The sequence below is a fragment of the Pseudophryne corroboree genome, chromosome 2 (assembly GCF_028390025.1).
Source record: "Pseudophryne corroboree isolate aPseCor3 chromosome 2, aPseCor3.hap2, whole genome shotgun sequence".
In the NCBI taxonomy this organism is placed as follows: domain Eukaryota; kingdom Metazoa; phylum Chordata; class Amphibia; order Anura; family Myobatrachidae; genus Pseudophryne; species Pseudophryne corroboree.
In genome coordinates this window covers 15994824-16000733 of record NC_086445.1, presented here as the reverse complement: position 1 = coordinate 16000733, position 5910 = coordinate 15994824, and positions in this window count along the sequence as shown.

The following is a 5910-nucleotide window of genomic DNA, read 5'->3' as shown; positions in this document are numbered from 1 at the left end:
AGCTCCCTAAAGGTAACCCTTGTACTTTGGTTCCTGTAAAAACTCTGTTTCTTTGTTACCCAGTTTGATTACATTTGTGTTGCCATTGATATCCAGTATTTCCACGAGTTTCAACTTAAAAGCACAGTACAGTATTCCACCATCTCCACCTAAAGGCACAGTTGCAGTGTTTCATCTTAAAGGCACAATACAGTATTCCACCATCTCCACTTAAAGGCACAGTTGCAGTGTTTCATCTTAAAGGCACAATACAGTGTTCCGCAGTCTCCACTTAAATGCACAGTTGCAGTGTTTCATCTTAAAGGCACGGTGCAGTGTTCCACAGTCTCAACTGGAAACCACAGCAGCAGTGTTCTACCGTCACAGCCGCAGGGTTCTTCAGCCTCGTATTAGAGTTATAGCCACAGTCATCGTCCTACTTTCAGTTGCGTTTCCAGTTATATCCGGTACCAGCACGCATTACAGTTGCATCCCAGTCTCACCAGTAACCAGTCTGTCTTACCATCTTGCCAGTAACCTCGAGTACATAAGCACCTACTCCTGTGACACTATATCCAGTACAGTCTCACCTATACATTCATCCTGCTATCAAAGTCCCTGGTGATCCAGTGGTCAGGATACGGCTTCCTCTGCCGAGGCCCGGGTTCGATCCCCGGTCAGGGATTGCTCCTTCTTCTCACTGATTCCTACAGACCAGCCTAATATTCACATAGTCCTCCAATTGCCCGCACAGACTTCACTAACACCGGGTTCACAAAACCACATTCATGACAGTAGGAACTGGCCCCATGTACCCGGCCGAAAGTGTTTGTCTGACGCAGGACCTCCTAAGCAATATTGCGGGACGATTGGAGGGTTTGGAGTCGACTCAGCATCAATTGGCACAGTGTCTGCAGCAGAATTCGTTCTCCAGAGATTCTCTGACCTTCTGCACTAAGACTCCTGACCAACTGCAGATTTTCTACCAGATATTATTACAGTTACAAGAACTTTTGTCTAGTATTCTTTATGTGATGCCTGATCTCTTCAGGAATACTACCAACGTTGTTGATCCTGTTTTGTCCCATCCAGTTAATAGAGTCTCTTCCTCTGTGCAAGGAAAAGTTTTTCATCAGAGCTATCCACGGCCCAAGCTCTCTGAAGCTGAACGTCAGCGGCGTAGGGAGCTACACCTCTGTCTTTACTGTGGAAATTCCGGTCATTTTGTTAAAGATTGCATTCTTCGCAAGCCAGGAAATGGTGACAAATCTCAGTATCATAGCGCTCATGTCTACAAGTCATCCACAGTAGCCGATCCTGCTACTGCTGACGGGGGTATCAAGAAGGCTACTCTGAAAGAGACTCAAATTTATGACTGGGGTCCGGTGATTAAAAGACCTTATCCCAAGTTGGGTGTCCAGAGAAGAATGTGCAAGCCATTTAGAGTCACAGAGGAGTCCGTGTCTACAGCCCAAGGAGGGGCGTCAGTGTCTACAGCCCAAGGAGGGGCGTCCGTGTCTACAGCCCAAGGAGGGGCGTCCGTGTCTACAGCCCAAGGAGGGGCGTCCGTGTCTACAGCCCAAGGAGGGGCGTCCGTATCTACAGCCCAAGGAGGGGCGTCCGTGTCTACAGCCCAAGGAGGGGCGTCCGTGTCTACAGCCCAAGGAGGGGCGTCCGTGTCTACAGCCCAAGGAGGGGCGTCCGTGTCTACAGCCCAAGGAGATGCGTCCGTGTCTTTAGCCAAAGGAGGGGCGTCCGTGTCTTCAGCCCAAGGAGGGGCGTCCGTGTCTTCAGCCCAAGGAGGGGCGTCCGTGTCTTCAGCCCAAGAAGAGGTGTCCGTGTCTTCAGCCCCAGGGAGGGGTTCAGAGCGTCCAACCCCAGGGAGGGGTTCAGAGCATCCAGCCCCAGTGAGGGGTTCAGAGCGTCCAGCCCCAGTGAGGGGTTCAGAGCGTTCAGCCCCAGGGAGTCTTCAGAGCGCTGCCCAGCCAGAGAGTCTTCAGAGCGCTGCCCAGCCAGAGAGTCTTCAGAGCGCTGCCCAGCCAGAGAGTCTTCAGAGCGCTGCCCATCCAGAGAGTCTTCAGAGCGCTGCCCAGCCAGAGAGTTTTCAGAGCGCTGCCCAGCCAGAGAGTCTTCAGAGCGCTGCCCAGCCAGAGAGTCTTCAGAGCGCTGCCCAGCCAGAGAGTCTACAGAGTGCTGCCCAGCCAACGAGTCTACAGAGTGCTGCCCAGCCAGAGAGTCTACAGAGTGCTGCCCAGCCAGAGAGTCTACAGAGTGCTGCCCAGCCAGAGAGTCTACAGAGTGCTGCCCAGCCAGAGAGTCTGCAGAGTGCTGCCCATCCAGAGAGTCTACAGAGTGCTGCCCATCCAGAGAGTCTACAGAGTGCTGCCCAGCCAGAGAGTCTACAGAGTGCTGCCCAGCCAGAGAGTCTACAGAGTGCTGCCCAGCCCCGTGAAGTGGGGTCTCTTGCCTCAGCCCAGCCCTGTGAAGTGGGGTCTCTTGCCTCAGCCCAGCCCCGTGAAGTGGGGTCTCTTGCCTCAGCCCAGCCCCGTGAAGTGGGGTCTCTTGCCTCAGCCCAGCCCCGTGAAGTGGGGTCTCTTGCCTCAGCCCAGCCCCGTGAAGTGGGGTCTCTTGCCTCAGCCCAGCCCCGTGAAGTGGGGTCTCTTGCCTCAGCCCAGCCCCGTGAAGTGGGGTCTCTTGCCTCAGCCCTGCCCCGTGAAGTGGGGGCTCTTGCCTCAGCCCAGCCCCGTGAAGAGGGGGCTCCTGCCTCAGCCCAGCCCCGTGAAGAGGGGGCTCCTGCCTCAGCCCAGCCCCGTGAAGAGGGGGCTCCTGCCTCAGCCCAGCCCCGTGAAGAGGGGGCTCCTGCCTCAGCCCAGCCCCGTGAAGAGGGGGCTCCTGCCTCAGTTCAGCCCCGTGAAGAAAGGGCTCCTGCCGGTCAAGCAATATTCCAGGCTCCACCTGGTCAGTCCGTCCCGGTTCCAGCCGGTCCAGCAATACTCCAGGCCCAGCCTGGTCAGTCCGTCCCAGTTCCAGCCGGTCCAACAATACTCCAGGCTCCACCTGGTCAGTCTGTCCCAGTTCCAGCCGGTCCAGCAATACTCCAGGCCCTGCCTGGTCAGTCCGTCCCGGTTCCAGCCGGTCCAGTAATATTCCAGGCCCTGCCTGGTCAGTCCGTCCCGGTTCCAGCCGGTCCAGCAATACTCCAGGCCCAGCCTGGTCAGTCTCCTTTGGCTCCAGCCAATTCAAGTATCCTCGGATGCAATCCGGTCCTACTTGTCCAGCCCAAGATTTCTCCAGTTTTAGTCAGTTCAAGCTCATCTGGACTCAAACCAATTCCAAGCATTGGTCCGAGTAAAGGACTTTTGTCAGTTAGTCCCAGTAAAGGACTTCCACCATCTAGTTCTAAAGTTAGACTTCAGTCTGTCTCTGATTCTGTTTCCTCGTCTTCCAGCATTGAGTCCACAGCTTCTGCAGGGAAATCTAATACCTCTTCTCATCAATGTCAGAATAATTCTGCTGTAGCCACCAAAGTCAAGAAAACTCCCAAGGCTACTTACTTAAAGTCTGAACGTGCTACAGAGCTGGATACCGATCTGAGTACAGTTTTCTCAGCTTTGTCCCTAAGCTTGTCTGAGCAACCTAATGTTCCATCTGCTGATTCGGATAAAGGACTTCAGAGTAATATTGCTGAGAAGGATACTGATATTGCTTCCTCAATCCAGTCATCAGAGTCATTTGCCTCAGTCGCAGACGCGAGTGTCGCAGCTTCAGGGAAAATTACTAGCATCTCCATCCAGAAGGAGATTTCAAGTGACTTTTCAGTCTCATTTGAGGATTCCAGTGAGGCAACTTCAGAAAGGATATTTTCTCATCGATGTCGGGATAATTCTGCTGTAGCAACGAAAGTCAAGAAAAATACCAAGGCTATTGACCTAATGTCTGAATGTGTACCTCAGTCTAATGTTTCAGTGGCATCTGTTTCCTTGAGTCCAATTTCATCCTCCACTCAGTCTTCAGAACATTCAGCCAATGCTCCGTTTTGTGACCCATCGCTTTCTGAGCAAGATAATGCCTTGATGAACCTTAAGAATTTCAGGGATGCCAAGAATTGGAAAACAGTACAAAGACAACAGCCTGTTGATTTAAGAGTTGGTTATGTTTCCATTGATTCCACTCCAAGTTCCTTGTGTTGTTCTAAACTTGTTAATGCAGCTTACAAAACGGATGTAGTTACTCCCAAAGAAGACTGGTATCTTCCAATAGACTTGGACTCAGACTCTGAATTTGATTCAGTTTATGATGCTACTCCTTTCCTGGGAGGTCCTGTTCGTTCCTGTTATACTTTAACGCATGAAGAGGTTCCAGAATTACCAAAAAACTCTACAGGTCTCGGTATGAAAAGTCCTCGTTATAGAACAAGAATTAATTTAAGCCTCAGTGGAGTGCTAACTTCAAAAGCACAATCCTCTCGTACTACTAATCTAGGAAAGGAACCTTCTACAGTTTATTCCTCAGTCCTTTCAGATGAAGGAAATTCCAGTTTTGTCAATGATGGATGGTTTACCTGTTCAGAAGATGAAGATCAGGAAGACTTCTGAAGAATTCAGCTTAAGTTTTGTTTCTGGACCCTCAGGTTTCCACTTTTCTGAATCTTTGTGTACAAGTTATTCATCAAGTTCCTCTAAGACCAAAGATGGGTGTACCGAGTCCACCCTTGAAGAGGGGGGTACTGTCACGATCCTGACTGTAGTTCTCGTATTTGGTGACTTACCCCTGCCATCTGTCCCGGATCCTGTGCCTTTTTGCTCACTGAGATAAACAGCTTGTCAGCACCATGAGTTTCCTGAGTTCTCTGCCTGGAAGGTAATAGTTAACGAGCTCCACCTGTGGTGATCTCCTGTGTGAGTCTGAATTAAGCAATCTGAAGTTTAGGTCTAAAAGCCAGCATCCTATGTTTTGCAGAAGTTCAGGCTTCAGTGTTCTCTCGGCCTGCTAGGCCTCACTCCACATCACAGCCTAGTCTAGAGTACTCACATGACAGTGACTGTTCACCTGACCCAGAGCTGTCCAATCCTCTGCCAGCCTGAGACTCTCTGCATCACCTGACACTGCTCACCAATCACCAAGGACCAGGAAGTATAAGTCGGGAGACTGAGTTAGAAACTGGGCCAGTTCCTCGTGTCACACACAGCTCTGTGTGAGCTTTGAAGCTGAGCTCCCTAAAGGTAACCCTTGTACTTTGGTTCCTGTAAAAACTCTGTTTCTTTGTTACCCAGTTTGGATTACATTTGTGTTGCCATTGATATCCAGTATTTCCACGAGTTTCAACTTAAAGGCACAGTACAGTATTCCACCATCTCCACTTAAAGGCACAGTTGCAGTGTTTCATCTTAAAGGCACAATACAGTATTCCACCATCTCCACTTAAAGGCACAGTTGCAGTGTTTCATCTTAAAGGCACAGTACAGTGTTCCGCAGTCTCCACTTAAATGCACAGTTGCAATGTTTCATCTTAAAGGCACGGTGCAGTGTTCCACAGTCTCAACTGGAAACCACAGCTGCAGTGTTCTACCATCACAGCCGCAGGGTTCTTCAGCCTCGTATTAGAGTTATAGCCACAGTCATCGTCCTACTTTCAGTTGCGTTTCCAGTTATATCCGGTACCAGCACGCATTACAGTTGCATCCCAGTCTCACCAGTAACCAGTCCGTCTTACCATCTTGCCAGTAACCTTGAGTACATAAGCACCTACTCCTGTGACACTATTTCCAGTACAGTCTCACCTATACATTCATCCTGCTATCAAAGTCCCTGGTGATCCAGTGGTCAGGATACGGCTTCCTCTGCCGAGGCCCGGGTTCGATCCCCGGTCAGGGATTGCTCCTTCTTCTCACTGATTCCTACAGACCAGCCTAATATTCACATAGTCCTCCA